This window comes from Coenobita brevimanus, chromosome 12, assembly GCF_032717465.1.
Source record: "Coenobita brevimanus isolate Jiangsu-jjx chromosome 12, ASM3271746v2, whole genome shotgun sequence".
NCBI classification, from domain to species: Eukaryota; Metazoa; Arthropoda; class Malacostraca; order Decapoda; family Coenobitidae; genus Coenobita; species Coenobita brevimanus.
In genome coordinates, this window is record NC_136965.1 from 6432867 (window position 1) to 6458671 (window position 25805).

General features: G+C 40.4%; 1 non-coding gene across 1 annotated transcript; it reads right to left on the reverse strand.

The window, feature by feature from the left end:
• Window positions 1–4398: 4398 nt before the first annotated feature.
• LOC145414079 (5S ribosomal RNA) lies at window positions 4399–4517 on the reverse strand. The gene has a single exon (XR_013899826.1). It is a non-coding gene; the product is annotated as a 5S ribosomal RNA (ribosomal RNA).
• Window positions 4518–25805: the final 21288 nt, after the last annotated feature.

The window sequence follows — 25805 nt, forward strand, 5'->3', positions numbered from 1 at the left end:
TACTATTATTATCATTACTTTCATCATCATCATCATAAAATCCTGCTGACTTCCCCCAACAGGCTTTCCACTCAGTCCTCCTACCCACCGCCTCAGTCAGCCTGCCTCGTGAAAGAAGGGTATTATCGATAAGAAATCCTCTTTACTTGGCTCATGGAACAGACGCGTATCTATAAAAAAAAAAAAAAAAAAAAAAAAGGCTTACCCTACTTTACCATCTACAGTCAGCGATAAAATTAGATTAGTACCCCACTGTATCTACTAAATTTCGTCTACTATTCTACTGCGTCTACTACACTACATACTATTTCCATGCCCTTCACTTTCATTCCGGACGCATCGTAAAGAAAAACACAAGGCAGTCAGTCAACGCACATCCACACAACGCCACCATCCTCCCTTACCTACTCCCGCATCTTATCTCTCCATCTCGTCCTCGGTCTCCCTCTCCTACTCACACATCTCCCACACACATTCTCGCTTTATCTCTCCATCTCGGTCTCGATCTCTTTCTCCTAAGGCAACAAACCCTCAACTCCCTCATACTCTCTCTCTCTCTCTTTCCTGTTTACCAGTTCAAGTAGCAGACCCAGCCAAGGATCATGCAGACAAAATCAAGGAGCATGCACACCAAATCAAGGAGCATACACACCAAATCAAGAAGCATACAGACCGAATCAAGAAGCATAGAGACGAAACAGGGGACCACATCAGTCAGTATTAAGGAGCATAGGGACCAAATCAGGGAACACACGGACCGGATCAAGGAGCAAAGGAGCATACAGAGGCCTCCATCCGTCAGTGCATTGAGGCTGTGGTGAAAGCTGACGGGGGTGGCACTGAGGTGAAGTTTAAATGAGTCCACCCTGCCTCTACCAAACTTTCCCTCTCACTCAACGCAACGGGCTGGCAAGGGCACACCACCACACCACACCACACCATACCACACTACACTAAATCATAGCACACCAAACCACACTACAGCACAGCACATCATACCATACTACACTAAATCATACCACACCAAACCACACTACAGCACAGCACATCATACCATACTACACTAAATCATACCACACCAAACCACACTACAGCACAGCACACCATATCATACTACACTAAATCATACCACACCAAACCACCCTACAGCACAGCACATTATACCATACTAAATCATACCACATTGCACTGCACCACACCACACTACTGTATAGTACCCTACACTATACCACACCTCACACTGCTCTACACCACACCACACTACACTACACTACACCACACCACACAGTACTCTACACCACACCACACCCCGCATCACACCACACCACACCACACCCTAGCTTCAGCACTGCATGTAGCCTATTGCAACTGCAGAGAGGTCGTACGATTTTTCACTATTCCTGGTGTTGTTTCAAAATGCCTCGTCTTTTTGCTGAGTGTTAATCAGAGTCAAACTTCTAGAACAGATTATCTTAACGATGGATGCTGATAACGAGACTGTAGTTCTCACATGTATACTGTTTTGTTAATGGACTAGGAATGAAGGGTTAAGCCACTCAGTACTATGACATAGCAGTAGTAGTAGTAGTAGTAGGAGGAGGAGGAGGAGGAGGAGTTTTTCCTCTCTTCGTGTGATTTTATTCAACTAAGGAGACAATGTTAGCACTGGCCAAGTACTATAATTCTGATTCTATTTCGTGTATATAATTTTCGTCCGATTTTGTGTAAATAATTTTCGTTCTGCTTTGTGTATACAGTTTTCGTTCCATCAGTCATTATTCCTTCTCATAAATGATATTCATACTTTGATAACGAGCTAATAAAATGACACTGGGTTTGAAGACATGGCTGACTACGAATACCTCTATGTGGTTAGAGATCTTGTGGCAACCTTGTGACAGTCGATAAAAATAAATGAATAACGTCCACCAAAATAATAAAGTCCACCAAAACAATAAGCAGAACTATGCATAAAAATTAAGTAATCCTGACATACTATAAAGGCTTCATCTTCAGCTTACGGGCTCGACTCTCCAAGTGACTTCATTCATAAAGCGATGCAGTACATTTCTAAATACCCCTACTATGATTAATTAACGCTACTATTGCACAGTCATTGAAGCATTTGCCAGTCAAGCATCAGTAATTACGTATGCTCTTCTTAATAACCTTCTTTGTAGGGCATTTAGCTTATTATAGTGACCTTCTCAGTCTTATTGTGCGTAAATTCAAACATTAAGATTTGTCAGCTGAACAGTGGCAATCTTTCGTTCAGGAGACTATTGAGTTTAAACCCACATTTTACATTAATTAACACTTTTTCTGGCGTGAGATTTCTTATACGTGCATCAATAATCTGTTTATACCCTGCTTAGTCATCAATTTATCATCCTTTGGCATAAAAGTATTTCAAATTGTGTATGGAAAATAATGTCTAGTTAATCTGGCAACTCTAGCGTAATGGCCGCCATGCTGAACATTGATATTGCCGACTTGGGTTTGTCATATTGTCTGCAATTTACAATGAATGTTTACCATGGTCAGCACGCTTAACAAACTAATCTATGGCTACTGCATATTACAACATAGGTTTATAATTCGAGTATGCCACACTATCGTAACAGGAGTGAAGAACATATTCTTGTTCATTCTCGTACACATCGGGTAACTCATACCCGCGCAACTCCATTCAGTAGTGTCTGGCCTGTAGTATAAACGGTATTAAAGGTCATTCATTTGCTCTTTAAATTCACCCACACGTGTGTTTGTTTACTATCCCTCTGCAGTTGCCAGATATGGCGATAAATGTCCGTATCGTATTACAGCTGAATGAAATAAGAAAACAACAATAAATGCTGATATTGTAATATACTGTACGTTGCACTTACGATCACTGTTGTAATATAGGCTACACTTTTGTTAATGATATTCACTCTTACTGTAATGCAGAGTACATTTGCAATACATTTCGTTTCCGTTATATTGATTAGACTTGAAAATCTACCGCTTTCCAGTATTTTCCATAAAGCGCATACGTAATTTAAAGTACGATGCAAAGCACATATTAACATTTTGAAAACTTTTCTTAATCATGGAAGTAACAGACACAAAACTACACCTGAGTAGGAATGAGCGTACGCAACTTGCACAACATGCATCTTTCAACCTGGCCCGGATGTTCGTTAAAACTACGTAATACATAAGCAAAGCATCATATACAACCTCAACACAACCTCAAAACTGCATCAATGTAAGCATAATATACTAGAAAATATACATAGATCCAGAATAATCCTACAAATAGTTCTTACAATTTTAAGGAAAGGCATCAGTTCGGTAAAATTCAAATACTGTACATATCTAAGCCGCATAACGGAATCACGGTGACCTACACGCACGATGACCGCTGCCCTAACCACCAATCCTTGTTGTATTAGTAGTAGGCCGATCACAGTACAGAAACTTCAAATACACGGCTAAATAAACTATCCACTTTTTTTTAAAATCATTTTTCGAATTTTAGTCTGACACGGCCAGGTAAGAGTCACAACATGGCCTGGGAGCCAAAATGACCGAGAAATATCGACGCACCACCCCTAGCAACAAGAAAGGCCCGACCGTGACGTCACGCGGGTATGAGAGTAGCCCAAGAATGTTCATGCAATACGCAGTACATAATACAGAATCATAAACCATCTCAAACTCGCCCCAGCAATAGCATAACACGTTAGGAAAAAGCGTAAATACAAAATAATGCCAAAAACAAAGTGGTATGACAACAGGCAGATATTAAAATCGAGATGGCCAACATCCTCAAATCCGACGCAACATCCACAAACTGACGCGCAAGCGACTGTCCACCTTTTTCTCACAAATATCGCCCCAGCTTCATTAAATGCCTAAATAAACTATCCATTGAATACTGTACTCACCTCACACGATATACAGTATGCAGTCGGAAACGGCCAAGGCGAGCGTCTAAAAACGATCAGGAAGTAGAATGTTCGGAGGAAAATCGACGTACACATACCCACAAAATTACCCGTGCGCGACTGAAATGGCGCAAATGGTCTGAATGAAGGGAGCTTAACTTTGGAGTCCCTAGATGGTTCTTTTTCATCAATAATCTTCATCTTTTTCTAGAATAATCGACTCAATAGCAGCTAACGACTATCAGGAATAATTTTTTTCATATTTTCTTTTGATATGCTTTTGTTTGATTTTTAAGTCTATGGCAATGAAACAAGTGAAAACATTAATAAACAAACACATAGCCCAAGATTCATTCATTCATTGCCAGACGCCATGTATCCCACACGGGGTGGCCAAGGGCTTAGAGTTAATTGTTTTACAGGTAGAGGCACTAATCCTCCACCAACCCCACATGACACGTAGGGATGCCAACAGCATCTGGTGTTCCCAGGGGGTCACCCATCCAAGTACTAACCAGACCCAACGTTGCTTAACTTCGCTGATCGGACGGGAAGCGGTGTACTCAACGTGGTATGGCCGTTGGCAAGATGGTTTTTAAAAATGGAATCGCTAATCTCAAGTTGTGGGTTACATCAACTCCGCTCGTATTTCCGATGATGTCTGTTAATATCATTATTTTTTCTATTTTCTTTAACTTGCTACTTTAATCGCTTCCAGAAAAGAAAGAGAATAGCGACAGATGTTAAGAAGTCATAGAAAATTCACATCCGGATCTCCCTCGACATCGTTTACCTTCCATAATTTTCATATTTGTTCACATCTCTACTCAACATCAATTCCATCTCCGCATTGACTAACCTAACTGACACTCGTAGCTTCCCTCAGGAGATTCTAGACGAATTATTAACCTTTTCACAATTTGCGGAAGATAGCCTATTTGTTAATTTTGTAATGCGTCATTGTAAAGTTGCCAGTTTCTCCAGCATCTTTTTTATGAGCTGTGATTATTAACACTTTCCAGCCGATTACGTTTTTTTTTTTTTTTTTCCCTTCAGTTGTAGAGATATTTTTGGAACAGGAGAGGTTGAATATTGGCTTTGTTTGCACGCTTACTAAAAGAGGTCGCACTAGAGACGGTGGAGCTGCCCGGCTATACGTCCCCCCATCCCCTCCTTATTTTCCGACAGGAGGCTGGTGGACTGCAGAAGAAGGTAGCATTGGCCTGCAGTCCACTGGGTTCAAGTTCAGATGAGCTTTGGGTTGCGACTACTACAGTGCTGCTTCTCTTCCTCCTCCTCCTGTTCATCCTCCTCCTCCTCCTACTACTACTACTACAGCTACTACTACTACTACTATTAGAAATAATAATAATAAATAATGATAGTAATAATGATAATACTAATAGTAGTGGTAGTAGTAGCAAACACCACTACTACTACTACTACTACTATTAGTAATAATAATAATAAATAATGATAGTAATAATGATAATACTAATAGTAGTAGTAGTAGCAAACTGCCACTACTACTGCTACTACTACTACTACTACTACTACTGCTGCTGCTGCTGCTGCTGCTGTCCTTTCAACAACATGGTTCCTCTGCCAAATGTCCTGCTATATTTCCTGCAGCCCGTTAGTTAGCAGAAACGAGCCACCAGGGCCAGATATGGAATCGAAGCAATTTTAGGTGCAGTTCGAAATTTCTGGTGAGACCCCTGGCGGTAATTCGAATCTGTTCAGGCGAGACGAACTTCGAAATTGATGATATTGATGAGTTGGTATGATTGGCATTTATTTTTCTATCTCTATTTTATTTTCTTGTCTTTTTTCTTCTTTATCTTTTTATTTCTTATTTTTTGGTCACGGAGCCCTCTCTCTCCTCCCTACTTTCTCCCCTTCCCTTCCTTACCTTTTCCTCCCCTTCCCGTCTTTTCTCCCTTCCCATCCCCGTTCCTGCTTCTCCCCTCCCCTTCCTTGCCCTCTCCCCTCCCCTCCTCTCCCATATTTTCTTCCCTCCCCTCCATTCTTCCCTCCCTTTCCTTCCCCTCTCTTTCCCTTTTCCTTCCCTTTTTCTCCCATCCTATCTCACTTACGGTTTTACTAGGAACCCTCGACTTAAGAGAAAATATGCCATTCCATCCACTCTCTCTCTCTCTCTCTCTCTCTCTCTCTCTCTCTCTCTCTCTCTCTCTCTCTCTCTCTCTCTCTCTCTCTCTCATCCACCTCCTCTCCTCCTGTTCTCGTTATCATATTACCTTATCTCTTAAAATTAATGTGTGGGAAGATGGACTATCCATGAAAGGACTAGTGGGCTTCACTTAAGTGGTACCTGTCATCTTTAATGGCGTACCGTTGCCTCCTTCCTCCGATTACTGCCCCAGCCTCCATCGTTGTCGCCTTCCTGGGTCCTATGTATGGCCCTCCACTGTGTCGGTCTCTGCTGGGATGAGAGGGAAGTTCAGGAGGATGTGCGGTAAGTAATGCAGGTGGATAAGAAGCAGGAACAGGTGGAAACTGTGGAGTAGAATGGGGTAGGGCAAGTTGACAGTTAAGGTCAGTGTAGAGAGGAGAGACGGACGTCTCCATTAGGTGGTGGACGATAAGAAGCTGTCAGAGTAAGAAAGAGGTAAAGGGAGGAAAAGGAAAAGTCTTCATGAAGAGGAGAAAGACTTCTTTCTGTCATGCTTTATTCTGCAGTTCAGGCCGGAAGGGATCCGGTTTATATTCCTGAGGAACTGTCAGCATGGCCTGGAGATAACAGTGCAAGCTGAACCCGATACTCCATACGGCAGGCAAGGTCTAATGATATGGTTTTGCCTTGCGTTTTCCTGAGGCCAGCCCATGGTGTGGAGGCAGGTGACCCCTCTGCCCTTGCCAGCTGTGAACGCAAGACACCTGTATGCACATGGATCGGGCCTGTGGGTCACATGAATAGTGTATACGGCCTTGTAGGGCTATGTGAGTCTCCATCCTGCACCCACTTGGATCCATGTCGCACTTAGCTGGAGTGAAATGTGGCTGGACAGATGCATACATTTACCAGTAAGACTTACCAGTATAATCAGCAGGTTCACTTGTACCTTACATGCAGATTCTGTTGCTCTTATCCACCTCTGTATTCAGTATAAACTTGTTTTGCCATTCCTTGAAATGATTATTAAAGTAACACTCAGTATTATCTGGCAACTTATTCGTCATTTATTATATTACTGTATTTACCTTGGCACTATCTTCTGTTGGTTGATATGTGTGACTTCTCACATTTGTATTAATGCCTAAGAATATTTCATTTGTGTTAATGCCTCTTGGTCCTGCCATAATTTTGAACACATCAAAGTTCAGTCGTCTTCTGTCTTTCTTCAATCTTCAAGCTATAATCATTATACTCACCGTCTTATTTCATAGTCCAAATTTCGCAGAGATAGTAGTAGACGTACTGCTCTTTGTTGTATTTCTGCTTTCTATATATTTTTTCCATACTTGCACAGTATTCACTAATGTGTTTTGAAATTCCCGGGGTTCTTTAGACAACTGCTTGGAGCATTTTAGCGATAAGTTATTTTTAACAATCCTGACGTTTATGAGCAAAAGACTTTCAATTTATTTTTCTAAAACTTTTCTATATAGTTTAGACGCTCTCACTTTGTTACTTACATATTTGTTGGTGTAAATATTGAAGTTAGTCGAATGCGCCGTAAACAACAGCTGAGGCGGGATTGGGGAAGTTCTGCGTTTCTTTTAGGGTTGGGTATTTATATCTCGTAACCCTGCTTGGGTTTAATCAAGGTTTGTATTTTACGTATTTGGTGAACGTGTAAGGTATTCATAGTGCTTTGAGAAGAAAAGCATTGTCATTGGACCTTCAGTATCCCGGACTTAGCTTTAGCCCTGACGCAGTTAAAATGTTTTGAGTTCATATTGTGTATTATCAGTGCAGGCTGAACACTGTAGTAATACTTCAGGCTGTGCTACACACTTATAGATATTCAGAACAGATATTGCTCTGTTATACCTTTTTTTCTTTTGGGACGGTACACGCTACAGAATCATTTGGTGCTGGCACTTGGTTGACTCGCCTGGTAGGGCCACTGCACCAGCGAGCTCTGGAGGCACTGGGCAAGCAAGTAGCTCAGTACGAATGGCACTTCAGCCACAATGACAAAACGCACAAGAGTAATAGCAGAGTGACTTGTTCAGTGTACCAAGGAAGGTTGTACGTTAGTTACAGTAGCTGTGAGAACTGTCACAGGGTTCTAGAATAATAACATTAACTTAGTAGGTGTGATGATAGTGAGAAGCACCTTGCACAATAGAGAAAAGACAGTATGATGTTAAATGGATTAACACATTGCTAGTCCAATCCCTGTATCTGAAGGCAGGAAGAATTAAATTAAAATACTTTGAGTTAGTGGAAATGTAAATGCAATCATTCAGTAAGCTATCCATGTTACAGGGAAGGAAATGGGACCTCCTCAGTACATAGAACGATTCTGGCGTGGCGATGGCCGAGCAGAGATGCACTTAGACATTAAGGAAGGTGAAACCAGAGGGCATTCACTGCAGCAGCATCAAGGAGATCCGTATACCATCACTTGTTATCTGTCAACCTGTTACATCAGGTATGGGATTTGCTACTGTAAAGAAAATGACCAAAAAATACTCTGAGGTGGTCTGGTCATGTAGAAAGAATGGAGAACGAGACTTACAAGAAGAGTTTATATGAATGAGGTGGAGGGGGAGATGGAAGGATGGAGTGGAGAGATATATGAGAGAGGGAGCTTTAGAGGGATGGTAGCCAAAGAGTGGAGGAAAGGGTGACATGAAGGTGATTTGTTTGTGACTGCCCTTGATGGGATGAAGGCATTTGAGTACTTAGATAGATAGACAGACCAAAAATACATGGAACTACAGATAGTGAGGTGGAGCTAGGATTGTGGGAGCTTGAATGCTGTGTGAATGAAATGTGTGACCCATTTCACTGAGCATTCTCTTAATAGTTCTCGGACATGTGTTCTCTTTCCTCATTTTTGGGTCTTATCTCAGCCCATCCATGGGTGGGAAAAAAAGTTCCAGATTATAATGATGTTCAGTTAATCAGAAAGGTACATTCAGACCACATTACAAGTTGGAAATGAGTTTTAAATGTCTCAACTGTACCGTACTAATTAACCACTATACTAAAAATGAATTGTTGTTGCTTCAACAGAGAACTTGAAAGAAGGTCTTCTGCATCTGATGTGGGATCCTGCAATGAACGAGAGCCAGAGAGAAGGGAAAATTATACTGATGCTGAGGTAAGAAGTATGAAAGAATGTAGCAGTAATATACAGTTTAATAGAGCAACTTCATATATGTCTAATCAGAAGCAGCCGGTAAATTTTTAGAAGTAACCAACGGTTTTTTTAATGAAAATTTGTTTGTGTTCCAATGCACAATAGGGTGTTTTAATTAATTCTGACCTTCATTTTGGGGGGGAAATCCCCCCTTTGGTAATTTGAGTAAGAATTCCGAAAGTGGGCTTATCCACCCAAATCAAGATCAAGATTAATTAAAAACACACTATTTTGCATTATACTAACCTAACCTAACCCAACCAAACCTAATCCAACCTAACCTAACCCAACCTAGCCTAACCTAACCCAACCCAACCTAACCAAACTCAACCTAACCCAACCCAACCTAACCTACCCCAAACTAACCTACCCCAACCTAACCTAACCCAACCTAACCTAACCGGACCTGCCTTTAAGGGTGTAGAATTGTTCCTTTATAATCCGAAACGGTGAATTTGCACTGGATCTTCCCCTTACTCTTCCGACTTTTCCAACACCGGCTGCAGTACCACTGATGTCTACCTTACAGTACCTTTCCGATCTTTGCAGGGCAAATTACACTCTTTACACTGTCCATCACTTGGCAAAACCCCGTGTTTTCTTAGTAGTTCAATAGATGCTTCGTTATTACTGTGGCAGTCCTTGATAATCTGCCAGTAATCCTTGCTACAACCGATACAAACTTGGAAATCAACAACACATTCTTCTCCACCGGAGGCCATGACTATGACTTTCAAATCTTGGGCGTCCCTGCGTCACCCACAAATACTTTAAGGTGATTGGCTGGTTTTACTTACGACTGTTGTGACTGGCTGGTTTGAAAAGTCCCTGTTGCTCGGGAACGCCTGATTGGCTGTTTTTAAAACTCACATACATACGAAAGTTCCAGCCGAGTACACTCGAGTGCAGCCGACATAGACCGAGTACACACGCCTGCACCAGCCAATATGGCGCAACATTCATCAGCTGCTAGGCGTCAGCCTAACCTGTCACTACATGACTACCCCTACAAAATTCGCTCCCCCAACTCAAACTAGGCTTAAGAGGTAGGTCTTAGTTATAATAGTTCAGGGACGTAATATAATGAAAATCGGTAACGTTGGTTACTTCTAAAGTAATACCAAGCAGCCTGAGTCAGTCAGTTGCACCACTCTGACTCTTTGGCATTTTTTTTTTTTTTTTTTTTTTTCCCCCCCAGCAAATGTGCAAATTTCATCATTCCATCGGGGTCTCTGCCCCTTGCTTTCACTCCATCTCTTGATTGCCACCCTGATGCCCTTCTTGTTCATCTTGTATTATCCACTGGGAAAGACAAGGTGCCTCTGTCCATGTTTGCTTTGTAATTATTGTGATTATATTTTCCACTTTCATTTGTTCCCATATGCAAGAAACTCATTTGATTTTTCATGTCATAATCCTTTCCATTCCTGTCAGAACACTTGTAAGTTGACATTCTAAGGATTATTTTTTAATTAGGTTTTTGCTCCATTAGTTAAAACAAGGAACATTGATCATATACCTATGGTCTTTAACAGAGGTGATTTCTCTTGTTTGTGTTTCTTTGTTTTACCAAAAACCATACATCCCATTCCTGCTTTTTTCCTGATTTCACTGTCTGTTTGTAGCAGCTTTGTGTATTTTTGAAAACTTTCCCCTTAGGGTGCATCCACACGTGTCCTCAATCGTGTATGGATGTATGTATCCAGCCATTACTGTAGTATTTAGACAGATGTGTGCAAACATGTTTCAGTTCTGCTTTGAACTTAATGGCAGCATAGATGTTGGAACCAGCATCCATACAAGGCAGCTGAGACCTCATCAAAACGTTGCCAACATGATGTGGATGCTGCTGTTCCGAGCATGCTTGCAGCTTGTTCTTTACTGTGTTATTTACACGTTGCTAGCACTTGTATGAGCACTCATGTGGATGTGCCCTTATGGGTGAATTCCTGGGAGGGAGCAAACTATCAACAAGAGTGACAAAATGAAATGGATTCGTTAATGCAAATATAATAGTGATCAATTAGGGTTGGGAAAACTTTGAGCAAGAACTTGAGAAGATCTTTGTTTAGATTTTTATTTTCAAACATATAAAGGTGTTTACCAGTTTTTTTGCTCTTTTTATAAGGAAATTCATTATGTCTTGAAACAGTACAGTAATGTGAATGTCATACTGGTGGAATACTTTTTTAATATGAAAAATGGAACTTAAAAAAACGGCTCCAATCACTTAACGCTAAAAGGCATTAGCGAAACAGATTTTGGATTACTGTATAACATTGATATGCATGTGAGACAATTACTAACCACAAAGCAGTAGCAATTTATCACACTGTAGTACTTTGCCTTCCAGTCATATTAGCTGTCATTTGAAATTGAGCACCGTCCCCAATTTCAGTACTGTACTACACCTACCATATATTTAGTTTTTCCTCTTCGTTCCAGGTGGAAATACCTCCAGGAGTTCCAGAGGAGTTATGGCAGAGGTGGCTAGAGTACTGGGAGGCATGGAAGGAAGTTTATGTTAATTTGTCATGGGTACACAAACACCGAACAATGTGTAAGCCGGATTTTGTGTCCTGGTATGACTCTTATCTGGCAGATTATCCCTGGATATTTCCTGCAATTACTGAGGAGTTGTGGCCCACCAAAAAAGAAACATCCTGTAATGATACATGCTCAGAAATCAGTTGTGAGAAAGACCAAATTAATTCTCTAGTTAATGCCAGTGAGAATGCAGAAATTATGGATGAGTTAGAACAAAATTATGCCTCAGATGCAGATCATTTTACCTATCAGGAGACCATTAGTCCTAATGTAGATTCTTTTAGTGAGACATCTAAAAGTTTTTGTGAAAGTATGACTGAGAATATTTTGGAAGCAGATGGCACTGAAGAAGAAAGTAGAGTGGAGAGTGGCACTGGTTTGTCATTGGAGACAGAAGAAGAAAATGAGAAAAAAATTAAAATGGATGCAATGTATGAGAAGCATTCACAACAGAGATACTGGATACATCTTCGCTCCTTCTTGCAGGAATCGGGTGTTGAGGCAAATAATGAAATCGAACAATATTTTCTCAATAGAGCTGGCTTAACCTTTACAAGAGAATCTCAGCCTGAAGAACGTGTCTGTTGGAAAGAATCAGATTCAACAGTAACTTCTGAAATTGAAACACAGCAAGCTGAAAGCTACATGCATGAAGATGAAGGTGTCTCCGAAAACAGTAAGGAATGTAATGGGCAAGCAGACTATGCAAAAATACATGAAAATGTGTTACAAACTCCCTATGAAGAATTATGCAATACTCCTCCATCCTGTTGTCTTCCAGCAGAGACTTGTAAAAAGAAAGAAAGTGAAAGCAACCATGTTAATGTCATTGAAGCTGAAACAGAAAGAAAGACTTATGAATTCAAACCATTCACACAAGATGGTGATGATGGTAGTCAGACACTTGTTGATGCATTAGATGGTAACATTAATGGTAATATGGTTATCAACTACAGTTCACAAATTAATGACAACAGCGAAGGCAGTGATTTTATTGTAGGAGTCACCACTTGTGCAGACATCAGTAATGATAGTGTTTCACAAGAACTGGAGCCAAGTGAATCTCAGAGCAGTACCAACTTCCATAACTCAACGCCAGAGCCAAGCAGTCCTGTAACAAAAACAAATAGTGATAATTTATATAATCAGAGTGCCTCCACAGCCAAGAAAAAGAAGAAGAAAAAAACTAATAAAAGGTTAGAATGTGATTTTAGTTCTACTGTTTGTATTCTCATACTTTGCTGAGCACTTCAGCTTGGGGATGTCTTTAAACCCTCTCTGTATCAAACTTCAGTTATTTTGACCTCTGTTACCTTACTGAACAGTCTTCATATATGCCATATGGGTACTGAAGATCGATTTATCAAGGTGAAACAGCCACCAAAACGAATGAAAGGTAAATAGAAAGTTTTTTTTTTTTTTTTTTTTTCCCCAATCAGGTACTGACTGAAGAAGTTTAATATTTTTCAGTGCATTATCAAAGTTCAGTACACAGTATAAACCCACACAAAATGGAAATGAATCTGTGAACAAGTATAATTCAGATACATATGCACCACACAATTTGTCATTATAGTATATACTCCCAAACAAACATCATAGATATTGAACTATCAGCCATATCAGCCTTTTTCCCCAAGTTAAAGCAATTTGATATACTGAGGGTTTACTGCATTTGCCATCTCCAGATACTTTCATTCAGCTTAGGAGAGACATTTCAAACTGGAGGGGTTAGACACAACCTCCATTAACCCCTTTAATAGAAATGTTTCCCCCCCAAAGCTGAACACAATATATTCATCTGATAGCAGCATGAAGAAATTAAAGATAACATCTTCAGAGTATACTAATAATATGTTACTACATTGTATGTTAAAAGTTACTTTGAAATTAAATCGTCCCTCATCCAATTCTCTGTTACCTTATTAGCTAGGGTTAGGGTAGTATTATACTGTAAAGATGAACTAAAAATATCAAAGAAGTTAACCCTTCAGTTATTTTAATATCTGATTTAAGTTTATTCTGGCTGCCTCCAGACAGTTTAATGCAACTAGGGAATGACCTCGCATAGCTACTTATGACCATATCTAACCTGTTCTGTTTAAAAAAGCTCACCAAAACAAAAATTGCCTTGTGATAGGAAAAATAAACGGAAATCAAATGTGAGGCATAATGAGGTTGATCATTGTTTAGTAATAGCCAGTGATGGTATATTTCTTTTCAGATATGAAGCTGGCATTGGCTGGGCCCTCAATTTTGTTAACAGGAAGAAAACTATGAATTGTGGGGATGGAGATCAGAATATTAGAGAAGAAAGTGAAATTACAGTTAATGGAAATGGCACCAGTCAAGATGCATACCAAGACCCAGAAGAAGAGATAGGAAGTAAAATTAGCATGCCTTCCAGTACCAGTAAAGGTGAAAATCAAAAGCCAGCAGAAGAAAGGGAAATTACAGTGAATTCCACTGCAGACAAATCAGTAAATGAGGATGAAATATTGGCCAAACATGTGGCAGGTAAAACTAATTATCCTGTGGAAGATCAAGAGCCTGCAGAACAGAGAGAAGTTACAGTGGATGATGCAGAGGAGCCATTAAACAGTGGTCAGGCATTAGACACAGATATGGTGGATAAAAATTGTGTCCCAGAAAAACTGGATTTTGATCAAAACCCAGCTGAAATAAATGCAGAAATGAATTATGCTGCGGAAGATCAAGAGCCAACACAGCAAAGAGACTTCACAGTGGATATTGATGTTGATACACCATTAAACAGTGATCAGACATTAGCCACACGTATGGTGGACGAAAGTAATTGTGTCCCAGAAAACATGGATGTTGATGAAAGCCCAGCTGAAATAAATACAGAAGTAAATAATGATCCTTACAATCTTGTGGACACTATAATATCTGAACCCTTGAAAGAAACAACAGGAAAACAAAGTATCCCTTGTATCCATCCAGCTTCTGTTGACAGTCCATTACAAATTAGTTGTACTAAAGCAAAAAGTAAAAAGGGTGTTAAAAGAAAATGGAAAAAGCATGACATTAATGAGTTTGCGGATTGCCAAGAGAAGTGTGAGAAAGATAAGATTGATCCTTCAGAAACACAGAGTTTGATGTCAAGGCTCCTTCAAAGCAGCTACTGGAGAATTTTCAAGCATAGGACATTGGAACATCATTTTAATATTCTGGCTTCATTGTTCTCAGGTAGGTACACAGCCTGAACGATTACTGATAGATTCCTGTGGGAAGGTGCTTGGGTATGTTAGTGAACTGAGAGAGGATGTTGCTGACAATTTATCATATCATATTCATCATCCACCATTATTCTTTTCCAGTAGAGGTGGGTGACAGAACCATATGATTTAGAAGCAAAAAAAAAAAAAAAGAAAAAGAAAACATAACTGGGACAATTACACTGTCAAATTCTGTGTCCAGTAAAATGGGCAACACAATTTTTCACACATCTTTTCGGTCTCAGAAATCCTAGTTCTACCCCACAAGCATAATTATCTGCACTCTTTTTCTTTATTAATTGCATTTCATTCCCACCTGTCTGATAGTCATTCCACCACCACAAGTTTAAGAATGGGATGCCACACCTTTATGTCCTCTTTCATACATATATCATCCATCCATTCAGTCTCACATCATTTTATCACTTTCATTTTCCATACTTTGCTTTCTCACCACTTATGTTCCATATTTATCCACCTTCTTCTTAGCCCACAAGTCATTATTAGAGTACCATAGTAATTGAGAATAAGAAAATTTTGTTTTGTTTAATTCATGGAAGTAGTAGTAACTGAAGTACCAGTATTTACTGGTATACGGTATATTCTTTTAACCCTCTTGAATCTGAGGATGGCATTTTCATTTCATTCTTGCTACCCTCATGAATTGTATTCAGCTTAATATACTGGTAGTTTTTGGACTAGAGGTGTCGGATATACCAGTATATACATCATCAGTCCCGTCACCACTAGGGTGCTTTCTTAACACTTCCGATTCTTTGGATACTTGTGGACATCAAAGCTTTAAGTGCATAGCTGTTGTATGGTTACCCCCAGCTGTGTTTGACACCATCATGTAATTTATGCTCACACGAAAATCAGTACGGTACCTCTGGATCTACAAAAGAGCAATTTTGAATTTGAAAAGCCCATGAGAATCTGTAGAATGGGCTCTGACAATAGACAAGAATGGGATTGGGTGGTGAGTTGGAGAGAAGGTAGAATGGGAGTGTTAATGTAGTTGCCTGGTAACAGCAAGAATCATCTGATATCATTCTTATTTTATTCTTGCTGATGGGAAGAGACTTGATATTGAGATTCATAATGTTTTTCTTGTTTAGAATGAATTCTTGTTCTTTGACCACTTACTGTTAAATGTTTCACAAGACATTAAATTAATTAAAAGATCTTCTTACAGGTGGTATTGACCTAATGGCCCCAACTATTAAGTGGCCCTTCCTCAGTCACTCTCTTGACTCCAGACAAGCAGCAAAAATTGATGACAACAGCACCAAAGATGCCAGTGGAGTAGAGTCAGAAAGGTATGTTTTGCCCAGGGCTGGTTGATTCTTAAGATGCTTGGTTATTTTGCATGACTTACCCAACGTATATATGATACCCTTCCCCGCCCCCTCCATCCTCATTAACCCCTTAACCGCGGGGCGTCACTTTCGTGACGCTTGGGAGCAAGGGATCATACCGCGGGGCATCACTTTTGTGATTTTGTGTTATTTTGAATTCACCCAGGCTTTCAAGTGGTGGCTTGTATCATCTATCAGTACTGCCAATGTCCAACACTAGTCAGCACTCCTAATCTCATCTGTACTCCCATCCTTTGTTGACAATTTAGCCATTTCTCCCTGTTCTTGACTCCCCTCCCTACCCCCCCTCCATTACCCTATCCTCTCGCCTGCCCGGCCGTGCTACGCTAAGTAAATCTTCCCTGGAATTTTTCACTGATTTCATCCATTGAAATAAGCCCTATTCCCTATTCTTATACCAAATAATATATACAAGAAAGAAATAAGGTAAGTGAGAGTGCCATACACCTGGAATTGGCTGATTATCACCTGACCACACCTCATGTGCACTCGTTCGCTAATTTTCGCTGTTTATTTCCCCTTGAAATCGTTCGTTCGTTCGTTCGTTTTTAAAGGCTCCAACATGCTTGCATGTGTCGGCCTTGGTCACCTAATGGCGGCTCTCCATGCTGCACGATCCATTGCAGCCTCCCTGTTCAGTCCCTTAACCCTAAGGTCACACTTAATGACCTCGTCCCATGTCTTTCTCGGTCTACCCCTCATAACCCCACCCCCAATATTAACACTTCTCACCTTCCTCACCCAACTATCATCCCCCATCCTCTCCACATGTCCAAACCACCTCAATCTACCTCTCCTCATCACAACACCAATACACTCCAGTCCCATCCTACCTCTCAACTCTTCCATTGTAAACCCAGCCCCTCCAGGCCTTGGACGCAGGGACGCACTGCACATCCACCTAATCATTGTCATTTCTGTACGTCTGAGCCGGCGAATGTCTTCCTCCTTCACTGCCCAGGTCTCACTGCCATACAGCATTACACTCCTAACACACGCTGCATACAAAGACCCCTTAGCACGTAGGGAGAGCCCCCTCAATGTCAGGAGAGGCAAGAGCTCCCTGAACTTCTTCCAACCACTTCTCACCCTAGCCACAGAGCTAGCTCCAGCCCCACCTCCAGCACACAACATGTCTCCTAAATAACAAAACTCTTCCACACACTCAAGAGATTCACCAGCAAGTTCAATTCTTTCACGTCTGACGATCTCTACCTGCTCACCCCGGCACACCGTACACATAAAATCAGCATTATCTCGCAGTCTACCTCTGATACCACTACATCTCTTATGCACCCATTTATCACACACACCGCACAAGATGGAATTACTTCCCACGCCCTTGTGGCAAACTGCACATGGCCAGTCTCCCTCGTCTTTGACAGTACCGCCACCAACCCTAGATATCATCACTTTTGTTTTATCTGCATTTACCCTTAAACCCTTTTGCCCCATACCATCTCTCCACTTCCTAAACCTTTCCTCCGCCTCCCTTTCATTCTCTGCAATCAACACCAAATCATCAGCATACAACAACTCCCACGGGAGTCCGTTTCTAAAGTCACGTGAAAAGGGCTTCCAAGTACCATGATAAACAACATGGGACTCAAGACTGACCCCTGATGCACACCAACATTCACGGAAAACTCATCACTCAAATCTCCATTCACTCTCACCTGGGTGTGAGCACCCACATACATGGCCATAACCACCCTAACCAGCCACTCCTCCAAGCCAAGCTTTCTCATTGCCCACTTCACCACCTCTCTAGGGACTCTGTCAAAGGCCTTTTCCAAATCAACAAAAACAAAATAAAGATCCCTTCTCCTACCAATATATTTTTCCTGAAGCTGTCGAACAATGAATATGGCATCAGTGGTCCCCCTACCTGGCATAAACCCAAACTGCATCTCATCAATATTCACTCTTTCTCTAATCATACCTTCTAAAACTCTCTCCATTACCTTCATTATCTGATCTAAAAAGCTTTATACCTCTATAATTCCCTCTTTCCAGGGCATCACCCTTCCCTTTATACACATTTACAATTACACTCTTCAGCCAATCATCTGGGACAACACACTCATAAATAATCCTATTTATCAGGTCAGTGACTAAACTCACCCCTATATCGCCTGAGAGGCCTTCAACATTTCGGCAGTCAACCCAGACACACCTGCTGCCTTCCCCACCCTCATCCTGCCTATTGCCTCACTCACAGTAGCAGTATCAATCAAAGGCCAAAGGGGCCAGACACTGGATCTGCTGGCTCCAAACCTTCCCTGTCCCAGTCAAACTCCTCATTCAACAACCGGTTATAATGCTCTCTCCATGCATCTTTAATATCCTCACTGTTCACCACTACCCTTCCTTCATCATTCTTCACACACTGCTCACCTATGATATCCCGATTATCCCTCTTCACCTGACCTGCCACCCTAAATATATTTTTCCTTTCCCCATGATTTAGGTTATCAAGTAATTGTCTCTGTGACTCAGACTTTGCCCTGTATACCTCTCTCCTAGCCCTACGCTTGGCAGCCAAATATTCCTCTTTGCTACCACCCTTCTTCCATTCCCGGAAAAGCCTTCTTTTCTCCTTAATTGCAGCTTCTACACCCTCATCCCACCACCAAGTTACTTTATGTCTTGGTGGTCCTCTTGTCCAGCCGCATGTTACATCAGTAACTCTCAAGAAATTGTTCTTGAGGGCTCTGTACTGTTCATTAACGCCTCTGTCTACAGCTCCCTGTTCAGCCACCACTCTCCTCAACTCGCTATAGAAGGCATCCCTTACTACTTGGTTTTTCAGCTTCCATATTTTCCTCCTAGGTACATAAGTCCTCTTTTTCATCATTTGTTCTTTAAGCCGTATAATCTATTTTCGTAATAAATATACACATAAGGAGGGAAGGGAGAAGCCTAAGTGATATTTACATTCACCTGGAACTACCTAATTTATAATGTATCATCTAGATTTCCTGCCAATCATTTCACTGCTATATATTAGCTGCTGTCAAGAGGCTAACGTTGGCAGTAATGCATTTCCCTAGGTAGGCCACCACCCTGGCCCACCCTTATCAGTTCACTCTCATCTTCAAATGTGAAGGTACGTCTGTTTGCTCTTGCTAACTTCAGGCACTTTTCACCCCCATGCAAAGGGCCCTGTGACCTTTACCCCCTACTAAACCTCGTGTGGAAAGAGGTAAAGGGCTGACAATTGATAAAAGAGTGACTACGATCTTTCTGTTGAGTAAAACAGTGCAAGTGGAATTGTAAATAATGTGTAAACATCAAGTGAAAGTAATGAATGTATATATACGTGAACAGTGGAAAATAGTTTTATAAGTTACTTCAAATGACAGTGCATAACACAGTGTCAATAAAATAGAAATGTAAATAACGTAAATAAAATAGAGAACGTAAATAGAAATGTAAATGAGTAGTATTATAAGAATACGAGTATATACCCTAGGAGTAATGAAAGTGAAAGTTTCACTCTAGTATGTATGAATACTGTGAGTTATGAGAGTGAAGGTGAAAGTGACATTCACTCTCAATGCTAGTATACAGGACGAGAAAGTGAATGCTACGTATTTTACTGAAAGAAATTGAATCCCTACAGTGACAATAAACTAATACTACTGAAGGACACTTATGGATAAAGACTGTAGATATATACAAGTGTTATTTAGTTATAGAAATATAAAGTGTGAGGGGTTTTATGAATAATAAATGACAGAATACCAACAGCGAACTAGTGCAAATGGGAAGGTCATACGTGCTCGTAATTTTCATTGCTTTCACAGTGTTTTTTTATTTGGAGTATGGATCCCAAACTACTTGATAATCATAGAGTAGTGTTTATAGTGTTAATGTCTGGCTGTGGTAATCATATTACGGGTTGTCGGGAAGTGTAAAGTGGAGACTTCGTTACCCAACTTCAGAGGTCTCCACAAGTCCTGCGGTAATTGACGAAGGCTCAACAAACATCCCAGGAGAAAGCTGAAGGTATGTGCCATATGCATATGTAATTTTAATATTCTAGGACTAATAACTGATTTTTGCAAATATTTTTTGAGAGTCTTGTCGGAGCCCGAATAACCCCACGGGAGACGCAAAACATTGGGAAACATGCCCGCGGTGTAAGGGTTAAAGGGTCCTATCCACTCTTCTCTCTACAGACCATTAATGTGCATTATTGCAAGGCAGGAAAAAGCACTGTGAGTATAAATACACTTTATAATCTTATTTATATATTTATTTCATTTTATTTATTTATTTTTTGTTTATCTTTTATTATAAATTAACATGTATGAATACCCCCCAGTTAGACATAACTTGTAAGGAGTGCCAAGGTGTAAATAATATACTTGTAATTTCTCTGTTTTTTTTTTCTTGCTTTCTGAACCTTACTTCACCCCAGCGTTAGGTGGGAAAAGAGGTCTGGATGATGATGATAATGTAGTGTATATTTTCAGAGAGGAAATGACTGTTGAGGAGCAACTATACGAGTGGCTGCGCTCCCATCCATCTGTGGCCACCAACCTGCCACCCCAAGAGATACTGCACCATGAGTCACATTTGATGCCCAGTGAGGTGTGTGAAATGAAAGCCAGCAGTGGTAGCCTTGCATATGTGTTTTACAGCTCTTACTAAGTGACTGGAATTTGTAAGGAAATGTTATAAGACCTACAAGTATGTGGAAGGAAAGAGGTAAACAGTTTAGAGGTAAGAGAGTCTGCACTGAAAGAAAATGTGTTGAGGGAGCAAAGAGCTGTTTAAGGATAAATTAGCTTGGCGTTCCTGAAAAGGAGCAAGACATCAGGAATAGATTTAGGTGCTCCATGAGATAGGTTTAGTTAGGCTTTTATTTCTTTATGCCATATTTATTAAACATTCATTGGCACTGGCAGTCAGCTGACAAGTCAACATAAGGCATTGGCGAGAATAGATATTCCTAAATTTTAATACTTCATAGGACTGACGAAGTCCAAGGTTTAGCAGTTCACTGTGAGTAAATGTCAGGCAAAAGGCAATGCCCACCCTGGCTGAACATTTTTAAAATACAGCCATTTGTGTCTTAATTTCATTGAGGCATGAATTGTAGGGATGTAAGAATGTTATACCCACATATTGAAACACTGTTTATTGTGAAGATACAGTGGTTTTGGCCTGACATGTACCCTCTCTAGGAGTGAATACCTTCAGTCACACCTGAAAAAGATCCAAGTGGCCCAAAGTGTTGTATCTTCACGACAAATATAGTTTCAGTATGCAGGTATAATTTTTCTGTATTTGTTCTAGCCCCAGATTCATCGGAAATGTGAACTTAGTTGACTGCAGGCATAGATTGTCCTTATCCCACAGTCCGCCATCCTCTTTTCAGGGGACTGGGAAATGGCTGAGATTCACTTGTATAACAGACACTGGAGCAGCCCAGTTATACTGGTGCCACCACATGACAGTACCCCTCCTCAGCAGTATGTCTTTTATTTTCTCAGTTTGCCATGTGATAAGTGTTAAAAGGAACATTTGTATCTAATACTTTTTTTTTTATATATAGATCACAACAGACGCTGATGATAGACCAGCTGAACGTGCTTATTATGAGGTGAAGACAGAAGTACGGGATGACCTGTCTCAGCAGACCTTGCAACTTTTATTTTTTCAAGAGGAGGTAAATTTTAAAACTTGCTTTGTAAAGTATGTACCACAGACAGTTTGTTCTTATTCACCCATCTATTCTCCTCCAGTAAGGAATGTAGGGGCCTGGGGATTGGCTACTTAGTCCTGGCAAGATGAGAATGACCAGTTGCTCAACCCTAAGTGACATTGTGTGCAGTAAACCCCATCCAGTCCTTGGATGTAAGCCCTCATGGGTCATATCTGGTCAGAAGACTGTAATCCACTAGACCCATCAGGTGTCCATATGGTTGTATAGTTACCATCCAACATAGTAAATGGTTTCCTGGACTACAAAGAAATCATTTGACTTGTCACTAAGTGTGGAGTCACCCAAAGATAGCTCTACATCGTGAGTAGTTGGTGGGTGGGTGCCCTCACGTATAATGCATTTAGTATAAGCTGGTGAAGATCTCCAACCCCTTTCAGCTCAGTTGATAGCCTTGTGTACTCAGACTGGATGGTTGATTTGACTTGTAACTATGGAGACTTGTTCTTACCTCATAACTAAAGTTCACTGAATTTCATGTAATCATCACTTGGTGCTGTACTGGTATTCAGGTTGTGATACTGGCTCAGTTCCAACAGATTAATTCAAGTCAGATACCAGTGTCTTTCATATTTTTCAGTACGGGTGGGATGGAGTAAGGGCAGTGTGGCGTGAACTGACATCTGGCCTAAGAAATGTGAATTATTCTGACCTAGATCAAGACATGCCTTCTGACCTGCCTCATGAGCTGTACAAGTACTGGGTTCAGAGGTACAGATTCTTTATCAAGTTTGATGAAGGCATAAAGCTGGATAATGGTAAGTAGACATCTTGTTATTACTCTGAGTGTGGTAATTCATCATTGTTGTCATTATTGTCATTATCATTGTTTTCATCATCATTATCCACATTGTTGTCACTATCTCCGTTGCTGACACCTGCCTCTTGTTCATCATCATGATCATCATCCTAGTCCCATTTTCAGCCCCTATAAATGAAACAAGTAGGATCTAAATCTGGAAAAATATTACAGTGAAGCAAAATTCCACATACACTCAACCCCCTGCTGTAGCGCGTTCAGCTTTCACGCATATCTGCTATCACGCACACATCAAATGCACAACCATACATGCTATCACGCACCCCAAGACCGCTATCACGCGTCGAGTTTGAAGACAGGCTAAGCGAAACTTATTCACACGGCACTTCATATGAGGTTTGCAGAGGATACGATGGTCAATCGGAATGGTAACGTGGTAAAATTCCCGATTATAGCACGGGCATTTGGAGTGCATCTGAATGGATTCCTGCTGAGGACACAATGGGCAAAACAGTGACCAAAACCCATTTGGCTCGAAAGAATATGTCGTACCACAGGATTGAAATTTAGCCTAACACTGAATACTTATTAATACAGGTAACTCGCACGGAACACGAGGGTTTCGTTCCTACCGTGCCGTGTTAGGTGCGAAATCGCGTATATTTAAACTACTCCGTATTTTGCTCCCTAGACCCCCCAAATGTGTTGTTTTGCTGTTATCTGTCACTAGAAAGCACTTTAAGTGGTTAGAAGGTTTATTTAATGTTATAACTCACAAATACAGTACTCCTGAGCAAAACTTCAACACACAAGTACTGTACGTAAACACAAGGAAACATTCCGACGCCGATCATAGGTAATAAATTAGGTTAACTGGTACTAGTGCTTTAACTTACAAGTACATACCAGAACAGTACATATTTAACTTAGAAATGCAGTACTGTGATATCGAATGATTTCAGTACATAATCTGTTAGGAATGGCTGGAAAAAAAAAATGTTATGAATACATTTTCACCTTTTTGATATATGTTTATGGTAGTTTCGAGTTATTCTTTACGTTATCGTTGTGCCCATGCTTGGAAAAGGGGGCGAAAGAGTTGAATTATCAGTCCTAAATGAGAAAACTGCACGTCCTGCAAGGCTAGACTCTGCCACGGGAGAATAAAGTGGAGGGTCAGTCCGATTAGCAATAAGGAAGTTGTGTCACAACTTCCAGCTCCCACACCACGAGAATGGCTAAAAATAGAATCGTAATGCAGTTTCAGAACTAATAATAAGTCTAATTATTACGAATACAGATACAAAGCAGAAATAAATACGTTTACAGACAGGGAAAACGTATTTCTTCCGTCATAACATGTTCATCTTTCTCAATCATTTTACGTTCATCTTTATCATTTTACCTTGTTATTTTCGCAATATATATTGCTGTCTCGTAAACAGGGTGGTTGTTTGTGTTTTGCAAGGGAGGAAAAAGGTTGTATTTTCTGTCTGGGTCGAGATAATGGGTGTAACTATGTGTGGTTAGGCATGGCCACGAGCGAAAAAATCGTACATCCACTCATCACGATAGCCGGTGGTGAACTGACAGATACATGAGACGGTGAAGTCAAGGTCATGTCCCAGATTTTCGTTCACTTCCCGAAAGTTTTCACAGTTTTCTACAAGTTGCAAACCATTACAGCAAACCTGAGCAAATAGGTAAAGATACCAAGACAAAAATGTATTTTTCTCTTATTATAAGTCTTTAACGAACAAAAAAAAAAAAAAAGGCAATATTCCGACGCCGATCATGGGTAATCATATAAATCAGGTTAACTGGTTACAAGGCTTTATTTAATGCTTTAATTGCTTACAAGTACATACCAGAACAGTAAATATTTAACTTACAAATACAGTACTGTAGAAAAGCAGTACAGTAAGAGTTTAACGAACAAACAAAAAAGGCAATATTCCGACGCCGATCATGGGTAATCATATAATTCGGGTTATCTGGTTACAAGGCTTTATTTAATGATTTAACTTTATTTAAGTGCTTACAAGTACAGTACATACGAGAACAGTAAATATTTAACTTACAAATACTGAACAGCACTGTGGAAAAAACGAACAAATAAAAAAGGCAATATTCTGACGCCTATCAGGTAAACTGGTTATAAGACTTTATTTCTTGCTTTAACGTTATTTAATAGTACTTTAAGTTGCACATAAACTTACCAGAACAGTACAGTACTGTAAATATTTAACTTACAAATACTGTGCTACTGTACTCGGGAATGTCTCACTCACTGAATAATTTCCCGCCTAGATCGTCACGTAATCAAAACAAACCGCGCGCTGCGGTGACGTTCGAGGATTTGATCTTTCAAAGGCCTCTCCTGCGTTAATTTGTAGTTTTCATAATGGTTTTTTAATCTTACGTTGTCTAATATGTATCCCAGCCCTTACCGCGTATAATTGCGAGCGCGTTCCGTGAGATCGTGTTCCGTGCGAGTTACCTGTATTGTATTTTAGAATAATTATCAATCGTTTTGAAACCCTTATAAAGAGTTAATATTTCTTATGCCGAAAAAACTGTGATGTCGATAAAGTAATCACGTGTTTACAACTGAGACGGGGCTCTGGTGAGGAACGTGTGTGATAGCATCCAAGTTTTGTTCCACTTAAAATGTTCCTCAGCCATTCCTGATATAAGGTACCATGTGATACCCCCTTTAGCTGTGGACACTAAAGAAATGGAGACAGCCAAAGAGATCTGGCAGCAACTAAGCCACTCCCAAGCCTCGGAACCCATCAAACTACCCAAGTCGTAATCCTTATAAAAGTTTGATGGCCTTTTATGTTGTTTATTTATTCATTATACTGTTATTATTAAT